This window comes from Paroedura picta, chromosome 14 (genome assembly GCF_049243985.1).
Source record: "Paroedura picta isolate Pp20150507F chromosome 14, Ppicta_v3.0, whole genome shotgun sequence".
NCBI lineage: Eukaryota > Metazoa > Chordata > Lepidosauria > Squamata > Gekkonidae > Paroedura > Paroedura picta.
The window spans coordinates 39350550-39366458 of NC_135382.1; the positions used below are offsets into that span (position 1 = coordinate 39350550).

The following is a 15909-nucleotide window of genomic DNA, read 5'->3' on the forward strand; positions in this document are numbered from 1 at the left end:
AAGAGCAATACAGGAAGGAGGAAGGAAGTTTGGTCCTTAAGAGCACCGGATCACACCACAAAGGGACAGCCATAAAGTGGAGCCAGAGAGGATGCTGGAATCCTGACCTGTCCGTCTCTAAAACTCTCTCACAGCCTCCTCAGAAGCCTGATGCCAAGAGACCTCACCGTATCCACTCCAGACCAGAAGAGCAGACCCACTGGAGGCATAAGAAGCAGCAATGAGGGTGGTCAGATGGACATCTCAAGGAGATCACTCCAGAGGGGAGGGAGTCGGTCTGCAGGACAAGAGTTCGATTCCAGTCCGGTGGCATCCTCAAGACCAGGGGTAGTCAAACTGCGGCCCTCCAGATGTCCATGGACTACAATTCCCAGAAGCCCCTGCCAGCGAATGCTGGCAGGGGCTTCTGGGAATTGTAGTTCATGGACATCTGGAGGGCCGCAGTTTGACTACCCCTGCTCAAGACCAACAAGCGTATAAGGCCTGAGCTTTTGAGAGTCAGAGGGGTCTGACAAAAGGAGTGCTGACTCTCAAATGCTCATCCCTGGGGGAAAAATGACTGGTCACCAAGATGCAGCAGGACTCGAATCCAGCTCCCCTCAAAGAGAGGATTCTGTACCTAGCCTGGTGGCCTTCGGCTGGAAGAATCTAGATCCAAATCCCACCCACCCCCGGTCACTGCTGAGTCAGCTGCAGTCGGTCAGCCTGACCGACCTTGCAGGGTTGGTCTGAGTAGGGAAGGGGAGCTTACAGAGGCCACTTGATCCTCAGGGATAAATGTCATTTGCGTGTCTGTTTGGGCTTAATTCTGCACAAACACGCCCGGATGGCCTCTGCTTAAATGAGCAGCGATCTTCACGGCTTAAAGGCCACCAGGCAGGCCCAGAGCAACCGGTTTCTCCACTCTGCCGACGGAACACCTTTCATTGGCGGGCGACACATTTCCTACCAGAGCAAGAACATGTTGTAAGAGGCATTCCTGCAATTGATACGGAAGCACATTCCTTCCTGTTAAACTCCTAGAAAGCTCTGCGGACCCAAGGCCAATGAGGTGGAACCCGCCGTGGCTTTCTCCCAACTCCTCCCAACGAATGAACCTCTTTTTGCCTTCTGCTGACACCTGCCAAACCCTCACCTCCACATGCCTGTGGCCCTGGGCCTGTCGTGCCCAGGTGCTTGAGGAGGTCTTGCCTGGGAATTAAGATCTCCGGAAGAGGCTGCCCCACCAGTGGGGACACGAGAGAGCTGTTCTGGAGGCAGCCCTGTGACTGTATAACTGCCCCTCGCTTTAGATCTTTAGGAGGCAGCTGAAGACGGCTTTTATTTAGGTCTCTGTTTAACTAATTTAATTATTATCGACTGACAATTGCAGATCTTAAATGGCGGTCTTTTGTGTCTTTCGGGTGTCCAATTTACAGCGTAAGCAGCCTTGAGTTCTGTGGGGCCGGAAAGGGAGTTGGCAAATGGATTAAATGAATGCAAGGCCAACGAACCTCCAGCAAAGCAAGGTCTCAATGCTGAGGCACAAGAGCAGGGGAAGTCAAACTGCGGCCCCCCAGATGTCCATGGACTACAATTCCCAGGAGCCCCTGCCAGCATTTGCTGGCAGGGGCTCCTGGGAATTGTAGTCCATGGACATCTGGGGGGCCGCAGTTTGACTACCCCTGCATAAGAGCATTCAGAGTCGCTCAGCCAGATCCCCGCGGGGGCATCTGCATCCCAATTTTGACATGATGGGGCTGTAAGGTATAAAAAGGAATGCGGAAGAGAGATGGGTCTGCACGCCAGGCCTTCTGGAACAAGGAGGTCTGTGGGGTTCCCCAAAAGTTCTGCTGTTTGGGCCACAATTAGGCAAAGGCAGAAAAGATTCCCTTTTGCCGGCTCCTGTGGGCAAAGACTTCCTCGAAAAGAGGGCAGGGGCCTTTGTGTGCAGAGCTGAGCTGAGACTCTTTTGCAGTTCTGCTATTCTCTCATGTTATTGTTACTATCACGTTAATTGTTATTGTTGTTATAATGTTATTGTTATCATATGTTATCTATATCTTTTTTTCCAGGAGGGCAGTCCCCCACCCACCTGCTGATGGAGACAGAAGGCCGCGGGGATCCCCATTCTGACTCGGAGCTGACAAAAGGCAGCTTGGAATGGCCAAAGCTCATCCCCATAAAATCCCGTTGGTTTCTGTCCTGCGACTGGCCTGGAATTCAGCTGTACGGTCAGATTAGTCAGAGATGCACTCGAGGGTGAGATGCAGCCAGGAAGACCGGCGGGGAAAAGAGGAGGCTCGCTCCAGAGCGGCAGTAAAAGTGGCATCAGCTCCTTACGGATCCATTGCTGTGGGGGGCAGAGGAGGGAAGGGGCCACGATCCCTCCATCTGCGGAGCAGCAAGAAGAGGCTTGTTTCCTACAAAAAGCTCTCTGGAGAGAAAGAAAGAAAGAAAGAAAGAAAGAAAGAAAGAAAGAAAGAAAGAAAGAAAGAAAGAAAGAAAGAAAGAAAGAAAGAAAGAAAGAAAGAAAGAAAGAAAGAAAGAAAGAAAGAAAGAAAGAAAGAAAGAAAGAAAGAGAGAGAGACAGAGAGAGAGACAGAGAGAGAGACAGAGAGAGAGACAGAGAGAGAGACAGAGAGAGAGAGACAGAGAGAGAGACAGAGAGAGAGACAGAGAGAGAGACAGAGAGAGAGACAGAGACAGACAGAGAGAGAGAGAGCCCTCCTGTCAACACAGGGACCCTGTGGTGCGCTCCAGCCGAGAACGCCACTGCACATAATTGAATGCGCACAGCTCCAAGCGATAAGCCATGATGTTCCCAGAGCAGAATGCCAACTTATCTTGATTGCCACCCCGACAGAAGGCAGGCCTCACAAAGGCGGACGGGGAATCGTCCATCCCCCCTCCCACCGTGCTTGCTCTCTCGCTCTCTCGCTGCTGGCCTTCCAGCTGCCCAAGGAGAAATCTGCACCGGGAGGGCCTTGCTCTGGCTGGCCATCGCTCCAGTCAATGGGAGGGGTTATCCGATGCCCCTGAGAAGTCCAGCGGCAACATAGGCCTCTTAAGCAGTCGTGCTTGGACACAGAAGCCCCCAAACATGCTGGGGGGAGGCGGAGAGGGAGACGCAGAGGGAGACGCAAAGAGTTCTTTGGGAAGCCGCCAGAGGCAAATATGGCTCCCCTAAGAACTGGCACACACATGAAGCTGCCTTAGACCAAATCAGACCCTTAGTCTGTCCGACTGGCAGCAGCTCTCCAGGGTCTCAAGCAGAGGTCTTCCCCAACCCCTCCTGCCTGGTCCTTTGAACTGGAGATGCTGCCAGGGATTGAACCGGGGATCGTCCACTTGCCAAGCAGAAGCTTTTCCACTCAGCCACAGCCCATCTCCTGAAACTGCCTTGTAGGAATCAGTCCTTCAAGGTCAGTCCTGTCTACTCAAAGTGGCAGCATACAGCTCACCTTTCCTCCATTGTACTCGCACAACAACCCTGCATGGCCGGGCTGACCGAAAAGGAACAATCAGCCCCTAGTGTCACAGCAAACGGGGGTTGGAACCTGAAACTCCATGGTCTCCCAGTCCAAAGCTCTGACTTCTACACCACAGACGGCGAAGCAAGGCCATTCTTTTATAAAACTTGAACACGTACAAAACCAGCTTCCCCTTCAGTCATTCACCTGTGCGTAAGTCTCTTAGTACTGCTTCCGTGGGCAAAAGAGGGAGTCCTGTGTTGCCAAAGGATACACAGCAACATGCTATGAGCCGGCTTTGAAGCGGCATGAATTATTAAGCGTACAGTTGTCGGGATAATAGAGCGACAGAGGGATCTGTCAGAGCCCGCATCGCAGGGAGAGCAAGCGGAACTGGCGGCTGATGAAGAAGGGACTTCAGCACCAACAGCCTCACCCCTTGGGATGTTGGGATGTCGGCTCCATTTCCTCTGGAGGTACAATTGGGTCTTGCATTTTTGTGCAAAGGTCCAGTAAATGCAAGGGCAAAAAAAGATTTGGGGTAATTCAATTCAAGGTTAGGGCATGCTTAGGGAGGGGCTGTGGCTCAGCTGAAGAGCCTCTGCTTGGCGTGCAGAAGGTCTCAAGTTCAATCCCCGACATCTCCAGTGGAAAGGAGCAGGCAGGAGGGGATGGGGGAGACCTCTGCCTGAGACCCTGGAGAGCGGCTGCCTGTCAGAGTGGGCAATGCAGGCCTTGGTGGCGGCTTAATGTGCTCAAGAGCTATTTCAGCTTCAGGGTGCTGAGCCTTGACCCTAAAAGCCCTACGGGATGTGCGAACAACTGACCTGAAGAACCCTCTCTCACCCCTTACGAGCAACCGAACCCCTGGAAAACCGTGCCTACTTGCAGTGTGGTTTTTAAACTGTCCCTCCAGCACGGGTAGTCAAACTGTGGCCCTCCAGATGTCCATGGACTACAATTCCCAGGAGCCCCTGCCAGCATTCGCTGGCAGGGGCTCCTGGGAATTGTAGTCCATGGACATCTGGAGGGCCGCAGTTTGACTACCCCTGATCTAGCTGCACACGTAGCCCAGCAAGGTGGCCAGCTCTCAGTTTCGGAGGCAAATGTTTGGCACAGAAGGCTGCCCTGTCTGTTTCTCACCTTATTCGCCAGCCCAAGGTCTTCAACGGAGGCTTAAAACAAAGCAAACACCAAGAGCAAAATCAAGGCAGTGCAAGCCAAAAACGCTTTACTCCGAATACATGAAAGCAACACTGCCTCATCTCATCGGCCGCAGCCTGAGGCCGCGATGTGGCGCAGCTGACCACATTCTGCGCCTTGGGCAGCATCTGACATCCAAAGTGCTTGCCAGTCATGTGCAGGACGGTGGCCCCAACCGATTCAGGTTATTGCCTCTTCATGGAGTCCAGAAGTCTATACATGCAGCTTTGGAAAGCGTTGGGGGACTTTCACTTCTCGCTGATGTTTGAGGAGCGTTTGTTCTACAAGCAAGGCAGGGATCCTTTCCCTTCAAACTGGGCCTGGCAGAGGAGAGTTCAGCGCCCCGTGTCTGTCTCTGCTTCCTTATCTCTAAATTACTCCTGTGGCTATTTTTAAGTACAGGCTTGTTTTAAATGCAGAGCCAGGTCTGCCCTTTGACCCGGCTGAACATTGGGATTCTTTTCCCTCTAAATGAAGAAGCCTGGAGAGGCAGCAGCCAGGGCAGCTCCAGCGAGGCGGCAGAGCATCACTAGAGAACGTGCCGAGCGGCAGAGATCGCCCCGCCAGCCTGCCTCGCTGAAACACACACACACACACCCTGTGCGCCTCGTTCTGGCTGCTAAGTCTGGCCTCTGGCGCCCAACGCACTGCTCCAGTTTTCCCCAGCCTTGCCACACACGCTCATCTCCAGCAAAATGGCTGTAGCAGTCCTGCATTCTAGTCCCGACAGGCCTGCTTCCTTACAGGGCAGGCTCCGGAAGAGGTGGCAACAGACCAGGGGGCAGCCCTTCCGCAGGATGGGTGGCCGTGTCCGTCTGTCGGTAGCAGTCGAAGGGAGCGGGCATCCAGGAAGAGGAGAGGATGAAGACAAGGTCGTGTTCGGTGCCCCCCTTAACGTTAAAAACCTTTTCAGCTAAGAGCAAAATCGCCCAAGAAAGGGAAATGATTTTGCCACCCAGACCCTCCTTCCCAGCTGCTCCTCATTCCTGGCCTTTGGGCTCCCCTGCAGGAGAGTCGCCAGCCGTGTGGAGGTCCTGACCGCTACTTTAGGGGAGATGAAACACAAGGTCTACCTCCCTCAGAAGGGGCCTGGATGCTTTTTATTCTGGAATTAGAAAAGCAAACAGGAGGAAGCAAAGGGGTTTGCGGCTTGGCAGGGTGCAGGAGCAGGCCTGCCACAGACCTTCAGTGAGATGCCAGGGGCCTCTCTGCCACCAAGGTCTCCTGGGCTCCCAGCTCTCCTTCTGCCTCCCCCCATTGTTTCCTCCTTGCGAGAGGCACGAACAAACACACAAAACAAGCAACTCCTGCGAGTGTTTTACAACTTCCCTCTTCCTCTCCTGACCGCTCCACAAATATGTGGAAAGAGCTGTTAAGTCATCTACTGCCCTGCCGGAGCCAGGAAAAGCAGAGATAAGCCCCTGACCTCCTCTCTCTCTGCGCAGTCAGGAAAGCCCAAACTGTTCTAAGAGGAAAAGGATGGCAGAGTGCCCCGGAAACCTGATCAGCAGCAGCAAAGAGATTAAGCAGACAGAAGGAAGGTGACCTCTGCAGATGCCCTGCAAACAACCTGTGGAACTCCCTGTTGCAGGATACCGTGGCAGCCAGCTTGGAGTCTGGCTTGATAAAAGAGCTGGGAGGAGGACACATGTGCACAGAGGAAAGAATTTCTGCACAGGAGAAGCATCTCAGTGGCCTCATTGGATCCAACAAGAGATTCAGTGCTCCTCTAGCATACTTCCTGCAATGACAAGGCAAATACCCTGGGAAGTCCCAAACAGGGGGTGATGCAAAACCCATCACTCCTAACCTCTGGCCCCAAGCTGCATTACACAGAGATATACTGCCCTGGGACATGGAGGTTCTGCCATCCTGAAGCAATGCAGAGAGAGATCTTTTCTCCAGGTCTTCGTTTGCGGCCACTTCTACAAATGGGTGGAAATTAATTCCATCACTGAACGATGCTTTGCAGGAGGAAATAAATCCTCCGACTGTCCAGAACATGCTACTAACTAAGCCTTGTATTTTTAGAAGCCAAGGCTTAAAGCAACACATCTAAAAATCAGATGTGGGTTCCTAAGAAAGGCGCAGGCTGAGCCCCACACAACAAAACAGCCACATGTGGAGAAGCGTAAACAAAACTTCTGGCCAACTTTACTGTCATCAACAACATACGTCAGCTGCCTTATCCTGATGCCGACCATCAATTACAGTATCGCCTATTCGGACTGGCAGCAAATGTTTGTTGCATCATCTATTGCAGGGATGGGCCAACTGCGGCCCGCCCGATGCCCACGGACTACAATGCCCATGAGCCCATGCCAGCAGGCGCTCATGGGAATTGTAGTCCATGGACATCTGCGGGGCCAGTTTGCCCACCCCTGACCTTTTGCCTGGTCCTTAACTGGAGAAGCTGGCGACTGAACCTGGGACCTTCTGCATGTCAAGGAGATGTTCTATCGCTGAGCCACAGACAATAACAGTTATGTTGCACATGAACACACATGAAACTGCCTTGCACGGCATCCATCCATCAAGGTCTGCGAAAACCAACCTGGAGTTCTCTTCTTTGGCTTTCTAAGCCAGGGGGATTTGTTGTTACTGAGGCTCAGAAGCCCGAGGAGTTCTCTGTGCTGCCTTGAGCACTATATGAACATGTTATGAACATTAAGATTTCCATGGGAGGGGCTGTTTGCTTTTTAATGAAGGAGATCAGCAGACAAAACACGGGGATCTCAAGAAATCCGGGAGGGTGCACTCGGCTCCACCTAATTCTGTTTTGAGCTCCAAGAGACTCAGACCGCAGAGCATCATTAATGCAATTTGTTATTATGTGTGCTGAGCATTATTAATGGCTCCAGGCTGCAGTGAGTGGGGGCGCAGATGAGCACATGCGGTTTTCCCATCCAACCCCTTGCTAAATAACCGTGATTGGGCCCTCCTCCTTGGTCCTGGAGTTGTGTGTTTGTGCGTTGGTATGCTTATATCAACTCAACCGGACAAAATTATTTTAAATGCTGTTTGGATATTTAAACGTTTTCAGGTTTTCTGCCTTGGGAACGCTATCGGGGTGGAAAGGTTTGGAAGAAATGAAGAAATGCACATGGCCCTTATTGCTCTGAGACTGGCCAGGCAAGCAGCAGGGCAGATGGTCAAATGCCGCAGAAGCTGATAGGAGGGGTCTTGACCTGTCTTCCAGCCACTCCATTAGAGAACAGATAAGAAAGTGAGTCTAGTTAAATATAACCTACTGCATTGTCTTAAGGCAGGGGTCGTCAAACTGCGCCCCTCCAGATGTCCATGGACTACAATTCCCATGAGCCCCTGCCAGATGGCAGGGGCTCATGGGAATTGTAGTCCATGGACATCTGGAGGGCCGCAGTTTGACAACCCCTGTCTTAAGGTAACAGCCCTGGCAGGCCAGCCTGATCCGGAGAGATCTCAGAAGCTAAGCAGCATCTGCCTGGCCCGTATTTATGTGGGAGACCCCCAAAGCAGACCAGAGGAGAGAAACTACCCTTGAACAGCTCTTGCCCAATGCAAAAGGCATTTCTGTAAATCTCCAGCAGCTGAAACTGGACCAGGAGCCAGGTCCCTTCCTGCCCAAAGGACGCATTTCCCAGGGTCTTGTTGCCTGCCCGCTGCTAGCTTGGGCATTCCTTTTTTTCTAAAACCCTGCTCCCAGCCAGGTTAAAGAACAGCCAGGGCTGAGAGACGACTTTACCAGGATCAAAGGCAATTTGCACTTATTAAGAGTCCTCGTGGCAAAAGGTAAACAGGCAAACAAAGCCCGCCCTGTTCTGGGGAAACCATTTTAATCTCAGAGAGGCTTTCCGTATGGAGTCATTCACTCCGGGATTAAGCGAGAATTCTAGTGAATCGACTGTAAAAGGTACAAGAGCACCACGACAAATGGAACCTCCATGTTCAGAAGCAGTAAACCTCGCAGCAGCACATACCAGGAACAAAGAACGACAAGGAAGCCATCACTGTATGTGTGAAGCACTCTGCACGGATCCTGGTCTAGAGGGGCCCTTTTGATACAAGAGATTTGCCCCTAACAAGAGCATGCATTGAGTCCAATCAATCAGAAAGAAGTCTGCCATAAATCTTCAGCCACGGAAGTAGAGAGTCGGGGTTACCGCAGCTGAGGTTCAAGGTTTTTACCATCCCGGTAGACTGCTCCTACTCAAGAAGCTCTTCCACAACAAGCCTCATAGAATCATAGAATCACAGAGTTGGAAGGGGCCATACAGGCCATCTAGTCCAACCCCCTGCTCAACGCAGGATCAGCCCTAAGCATCCTAAAGCATCCAAGAAAAGTGTGTATCCAACCTTTGCTTGAAGACTGCCAGTGAGGGGGAGCTCACCACCTCCTTAGGCAGCCTATTCCACTGCTGAACTACTCTGACTGTGAAAAACATTTTCCTGATATCTAGCCTATATCGTTGTACTTGTAGTTTAAACCCATTACTGCGTGTCCTCTCCTCTGCAGCCAACAGAAACAGCATCCTGCCCTCCTCCAAATGACAACCTTTCAAATCCTTAAAGAGGGCTATCATGTCCCCTCTCAACCTCCTTTTCTCCAGGCTGAACATTCCCAAGTCCCTCAACCTATCTTCATAGGGCTTGGTCCCTTGGCCCCAGATCATCCCTGCTCTCCTCTGTACCCTTTCAATTTTATCTACGTCCTTCTTGAAGTGTCAAGTGTCAAAAGGATGTGGGTATTGGACTGGCCTGCCATTTCCTGAAAGACATCCTTAATGACTCTCTACTGCAAAGAACAAAAATTCTCACCCCAGGAGCTTCTTGCGAGAACAGACGTGGCCTGCTTGTCGTTTCAAGGTGCCACACAATGTTATAGCTGCTGGGACTCCTCTTCTGGCCCTGAACATTAACAGCTCTCAGGGCAGCACAGGGCTGTTCACAAAGGCTTTGCCTACCTGGTCAAACTGCACCGAGGCAGATTTCTGCACAAGCACAGCCAGCCGCCCACCCTCTGCATTTGCCCCCCCAAGAAAAAGCCATTCCCACGACCGACAGACAGACAGACCCGCTTCCAGGCTGGGAGACTTTCCTCCGGAGGTTTCTCCGCAAGAGGCTCCCGGAAGGCTTGGCCCCGACAGACACACGTGCCGCTCTGACAGGGCGTCTTTTAGCAAGGCTGCCCCGGGGGCTCTGGAACTAGGGAAAGCCACCCCCCCCAAAAAAAAAAACAACACCCCAACTTCCCCAGGGAAGCCCACTCCACGGGGTCGCCTGCGCTCTATGCAGAGATCCAGAACACGGGGGCCTTGACGCCCCCAAATCTTGCTGCCCTCTAGTGCGGCACCTAAAAACAGAGGGCGGGAAAGGGTCCCCCAGGGGTCATCTAGTCCAACCCCCGCCTCCCGCCGCGCTATGCCGGGAGAAAGGCAAAAAGCCGCCGGGCCTCTCGGTCGCCCTACGGTCACCGGGAGCCGGGCTCCGGGGAGCGGCACCCAACCGCGCCGTCCTGCCTTCGTGCTCACGGGCGCGCCCACCCGGTCGGGATTCGCGCATGCTTCGAACCTGGGGCCGCACCCGGGGGGCTTCTGCGTCTCCCGCCGCCCCTGCCCGTCCCCGTCCCGCCGGGCGCACGCCTCCTCCCCCCTCCCCCGCCCTTCGCCGGGCTGCGGCGGTGCGGAGGGGGCGCTCTGCACGCGCTCAGAGGTCGCAGGCTTACCTGGGCGCCGGGCTCTCGAGGCAGGTGCGCGCTCCCAGCGCCACCGCCCCCTCTGACCGGCCCGGCCGCAGCGCGCAGGCTCCGAGGGAGGGAGGGGCGGGGGGAGCTCCGGCGGCCACGTGAGGGCGGGGGAGGGACCGGCAAGGCCGCCCCTCCCCCCTCCTCCCCCCCCCCCCCCGCCCGAGGGCCGAGCGGCTGCCGGGGCTGCGGGCAGGACAGGTGCGCCGCCGGCCGCGCTGCAGGGCTCGTGGGGAAGGCGCTGCCGGACGCGGCCCCTTTGCGCCTCCCGGGCCCGTCTCCTGCGCGGGGGCTACCCGGGAGTCCAGCGGCCTCTGCTGCCCGGGCCAGGGGGGGGCGGGGGGGGAGTCTGGCCGCTCAGGCGCCGCTGGGCACGGGGTGGTCTGAACCGGCGCCCATGGAGCGCGAGGGGCTGCGGTGTGTCCCGCCCCGTCTGACTCGTGGCCGGCAGGCTCCCCTGGCGAGAGCCCCCCGCCGAGCTCCGGCCCCTCCCGGCGATCCTCGGGCGCCCCTTCCCCGGGCCCCGGAGCGCCGGCTTTTTGCACCTCGGCTGCCAGCCGGCCTGCTTTCGGAAGGTCCAGAATTCGTCTTAGCGGCTCATTGACTGCTGGGGCATCTGGGTTTGTCTAGTCGGTCTTCAAGAGACGCAATGGTAGAAAGGCAAGAGGGAAACCCCAGCTTCAAATCCCCACTCAGCCCTGAAACCAGCCAGCCTACCCTGCAGGGCTATTGGGAGGATGAAACAAGGGGGGAGAAGCATGCGTACAAGCCTGATCTCCCCACCCGGCGTGGCCGAACTGCGGCGCTCCAGATGTCCACGGACTACAGTTCCCACAAGCCCCTGCCAGCAGCACGCCAGCAAAGACTTGTGGGAATTGTAGTCCAAGAACATCTGGGAAACCACTGTTTGGCCACCCCTGCACGGACAAAAAAAAAAAAAAGGCAATGGTCCTATCAAAGCTGCGAACAAAACTGGACACATAGGAAACTGCACTGCCCACAACAGCAGGGAATCGGAATTCTAGTTTAGAAGGGGTGGGGGGGGGTATCCTTCCCGGTTTTGCTCCATGCTAATGGCGGACATCCAATTGCAGTTCTCAGTAGGAGAGCGCCCCCTGCTGAATGCCATTAGACTACAATAACCCCGCAATCGCTACTTGCTACTCAGCGCCCTTCAGAAGTGAGCCTGGGTCAGAACGGAAGCTCGCTAATTCCAGAGGCCCCAGTCCCTCCTCACTTTGGGCTTGCCCCAAACCAGAAGGGGACCTACAAGCAGGGAAGTGGGTCTCAGAAGCCTCAAGCCAGGCCTTTCTTCAGCTCCGGAAGGAAGTCCCCCGCCAGGGGAAGGTGAAGCTTGGCTCACTTCCTGTTCCTCAAAAAGAAGGAAATTAAAGGTGACCTTGAAGCTGAAGACTGACAAAGCTGCCTGACTCGGCCCACGGGTTGATCAGGGTCAGTACCGCCTGACAGCCGCTGTCCAGGGCCTCCTATGCCGAGGTCTTCCCCCTCACCTGCTACCTGGTCCCTTTAATTGAAGATGCTGATGCTGGGAACTGAAAGAGAACACCAGATTTTGGAAGATCGAGAATGACCAAAGCAGCTTCATGTTCTCAAAATCTTATTTATTTTTATCACTGGAAGTCAGAAAAGGGTCCTTGGGCCACAATAAGCAAGTAGGGAAGGGGCCACTTGCTCACTGGGCATCCCGAAAGCAGCACCGTCCCCACCCCCTGAACCAGATCCAGGCCTCGGCCACAACCGGGCAGCCCACAAGCATGCAGGGAGGGACGCCAGGGGGAGGGAACGGACAAGGGACCTCCCCCAGGGCCAGACCCATGGAACTCAGATGGCAGCACCATTCCAAAAACGTGGGGGCAACAGGGTAGATGGCTCCATCTTGGACTCGCCTGCAAACTCAGCCCCACTGGAACCTCTCTCATGCACACACACACGCTGTACAGGGAAAGACGGAAGGAATTCCCTCCCCCAAGTCCACACAGCAACACTGGTATTTGAAGGGCCGGGAAACCGTGTTTCTGAAAACAGCTGCCGGACCCATGGAGGGAAAGAGGGCACACCTCTTGGTATGCGCCTGAGCACACAGAAAGCACTCAGCACAAGAGTTGCCGCCACCCCCCCCCGAAAGCTCAAGGAGATGGCCTTGCCTTTTGTCTGCATTCAGCCACCAATGTGGCTTGCCTTTCCCATTGACCCAGATACTCCCCCACCCCAAATGCAAGCCCTCCCAAGCAGAGAAATGGCACTCTGCACCATCTCTTGGGTGGTGTTCCTCTACCAAGGCCCCTGAGCACTGAGAGCCAGCGTGGCCAGTGGCCTCTAATCTGGCAAGCCGGATTTGATTCCCCACTCCTCCACAGGCAGGCACCTGGGTGGCGTTGGGCCAATCCGTAGCCCTAACCCCCCCCCCCCATGATGGGGCCTCTGGAATTTTGTAGGCAAAGCCGGAAATAAGCTAGTTGGTGTGCGCCTCCTCCTTGTGGCGCAGCTCCCCTGCCCATCCCCCAACCAGCACGGGGCAGTGGCGCCAGAGCAAAGCTTCCTGCTGTGGTGTGTCCACTCCGCAAGACTGGCGCTGCGTCCGGCTTGTGCCGTCTCAGCCAGATAATCCGCTGCAGAGAGCTTGCCACGGCAGACTTCCAGGGCAACGGCACAAAGCAAAACAAACAGAAGCTACGGGGAGAGCAGGAAGACGGGCCGGAGCGGCAGATTCCCCCTCCCCCTCCCCCTCCCTGCTCCTCAAACTGAAGCGTCAGACCCATGCTGCCGTGCGCGCACTCATTCTGTGACACAGCTGGAGCTGCCGGAAGCTTTCAAAAAGTCGCGGATCTCCACTCATAAACAAAGCGGAGCTGTCATGTGAACGGGAGAGCCGTCAGCTGAAGGCCAAGCTGATGCCCGGGCTGGCATGCCCCACGCCTGGCATCCCATTCGACACATGTCCATCTATATGACTGTTACAACTTTCTCCCCCCCCCCAAAAAAAGCGGCACCGTAGAATCCCCCTGGCTTTAAAAACTGAACCACTACCACACTTCAACAGGCAACCAGCCGATCCTTTCACTTTCTGTCAAACATCTCAAAGGCTTTTACGGGGCTCTGGAGTTGGGCTGCAAAGGGGAAAGTGCGGCTTAAGTGCGCCTGAGTGCTGAGATCCCCCAGGCACATCAGCCTGTGGATGCAGCCTCCACACAACACCCCTTTGGCTCTAGGAGGAGTCGATAAAGTCCACTGGACCAGTGACAGACAGCGCCTAATGGAGAAGCCCAAACCAAGTTTGAGTCCAGCAGGGGCACCTTTAAGACCAACCAAGTTTTATCCAAGGGGTACGCTTTTGTGTGCAGGCACATTTCAGAGATAATGAAACAGACGTTCCTCAGCCAGACATAAAGGCGGTGGAGGGGAGGTGTTAACTGCCAGGACGGTTTAGCTAGAGTTCATGTGCCCAGTTAATTATGCACTGGATCTCTAGCTAAACCTTCCTGGCAAGAAACACACAGATACACCTGGCCCCTCTCTCTGCATTCATGTCTGGCTGAGGAAATTTTGTTTCATTCTCTGAATAAACCTGAATAACAATATTCCCTCCCACACACGCACACACCATGGAATGGGAGAGGTGAACCAGAAGGCAAGACGGATAGAAACGGGCACCGTACCTGAAAGCTTTTCACCATTTTGATCATGTTTTTAATGTTTTTTTAATTATCATGTAATATAAACGTCAACCACCCTGAGCCAGCTACGCTGGGAGGGGCGGTCCTATAAATCAAAGCATAAATAAACAAATAAATAAAACATCTGAAGAAGTGCGTTTAGACCCAAAAGCTTATATATTGTGAATAAAACCACATTGGCCTTAAAGGTGCCCCCCATCCTGCTGCTTCAGACCAGCATGGTGACCCACCTCCACACCCGCCTCCACACCCTCCAGCCTGTAAGGGCATTTTACTTGGAAGCTTCCTTCCTTCCTTCCTTCCTTCCTTCCTTCCTTCCTTCCTTCCTTCCTTCCTTCCTTCCTTCCTTCCTTCCTTCCTTCCTTCCTTCCATTGAAATTCCAAGCCTCAGCATTCCCCCCCCTCCGATCCCCTCCTGTCCCCGCTTTAGTCCCTCCTTTCTTCCCACCCAGCCCCTCTCCGCCCTCCATTTCCTTCTCCCCCACTCATCCGATTGAGGTTCTGAGTGGCAGAATACATTTTGCACCCCAGTCGTGCAAAGGGGCGTGCCACCCGCCCCTGGTGCCCTGAAGAGCCCCACGGAGGCCCTCACCCCAGGCCCACGCTGCATCTGCCCAACTAGGCAGCTCTTCCTGCCCACAACAATTCTGTCCACTTGAGGCAGCTACCGTGAAACATGCATTCCGTGACCGGGATAATATTACAGTGAAGGACAGATTCCTTTTCCCTGAGCTCCACTTTGGGATGGGAGACTGCATTCTTGCTTGCTCCTAGAAGCCTGGACTGGGTCATCTAACCGCATGCTGCTGAAAGGAAGGGGCCTAACATGGCAAGGCACGACAAAAGGACAAAAGGCCAGAACGGCAGGGAGTGGCTTGGCTGAGTCAGGCAATGACTCCCTCAGCGCAGCGCAGTCAGAACTTGAGCCAGACTCTTTCCCTTTTGCTCTCTTGGGCCTCCTTTCCCCTTGAGAGCCAGCATGGTGCATCAGTTAAGAGAAGAGAGCCGGATCTGAGTCCCCATTCTTCCACCTGCTGCCAGCTGGATGACCCTGAGCTAGTAGCGGTTCTCTCAGAGCAGTTCCCACAGAACTCTCTCTGCCCCACCTACCTCACAGGGTGTCTGTTGCAAGGAGAGGAGGGAAAAGGCTGCTTTGGGACTCCTTCAGGTAGGGAAAAAGCTCCTCCTCCTCCTTCTAAGGACTGAAGGACATGAACATTTTGCAGAGAGCCATAACATGAGATCCCAGCCAGCGGTCCCTGCAGGGTGCAAGCAGCAGGGGAGAAGAAAAACGATTCCAAGGAGCTCCTGCAGATCAGAGGCTGATTTCAAGTCACAGCTGCTTAAAAGGGGAAGCCCAAGGCAGCCCAAGGAGAGGCCCCAGCTGCCTGCAATATGGCTTGCGGGAGGAGGGGGGGGGCTGGTCTGAGACAAGGCCCCCAGGCACCGGTCGCATTTCACAGTGTCTGCACCGCAGGAGAAAGGCTACAGCTCCCAGGGCTGTGCGGTTTGGGTGGGACGAGCACAGGACCAGACCTACTGAACACTGCCCAGCCCCTTCCTCGCCTTGACGCTCCTATGAGGGAGTGCTACAGTCCTCGACAGAGGAGCTCTTCTCAGGCAAACAGCAAAGAGAGACCCCTGGGAACTCCCACAGTTCAGGAGGCACATGTGGCTGATCTAGAAGGGAGAGGAGGAGCAAATGGCCTCCACGGAGATAAAGGGTCTGCCCCTCCACACCCCTGGTGGCCTCAGGCTGCAGAGGAGAATGGCCCTTTCCAGCCAGCGTCCAACAGACGGAGAGGGCAAAGGGACCCCCAGGGAACAAGAGACCCCT

At 54.7% G+C, this 15909-nt stretch overlaps 1 protein-coding gene across 2 annotated transcripts in view; it reads right to left on the reverse strand.

The window, feature by feature from the left end:
• Window positions 1-10507, reverse strand: part of KIAA0513 (KIAA0513 ortholog) — a 39978-nt gene extending 29471 nt beyond the window's left edge. For both annotated transcript variants that reach the window (XM_077310988.1, XM_077310985.1), the window contains exon 1: window positions 10360-10507. The gene's annotated coding sequence lies outside the window, so the exon portion shown is untranslated. The remainder of the gene's footprint in view (window positions 1-10359) is intronic.
• Window positions 10508-15909: the final 5402 nt, after the last annotated feature.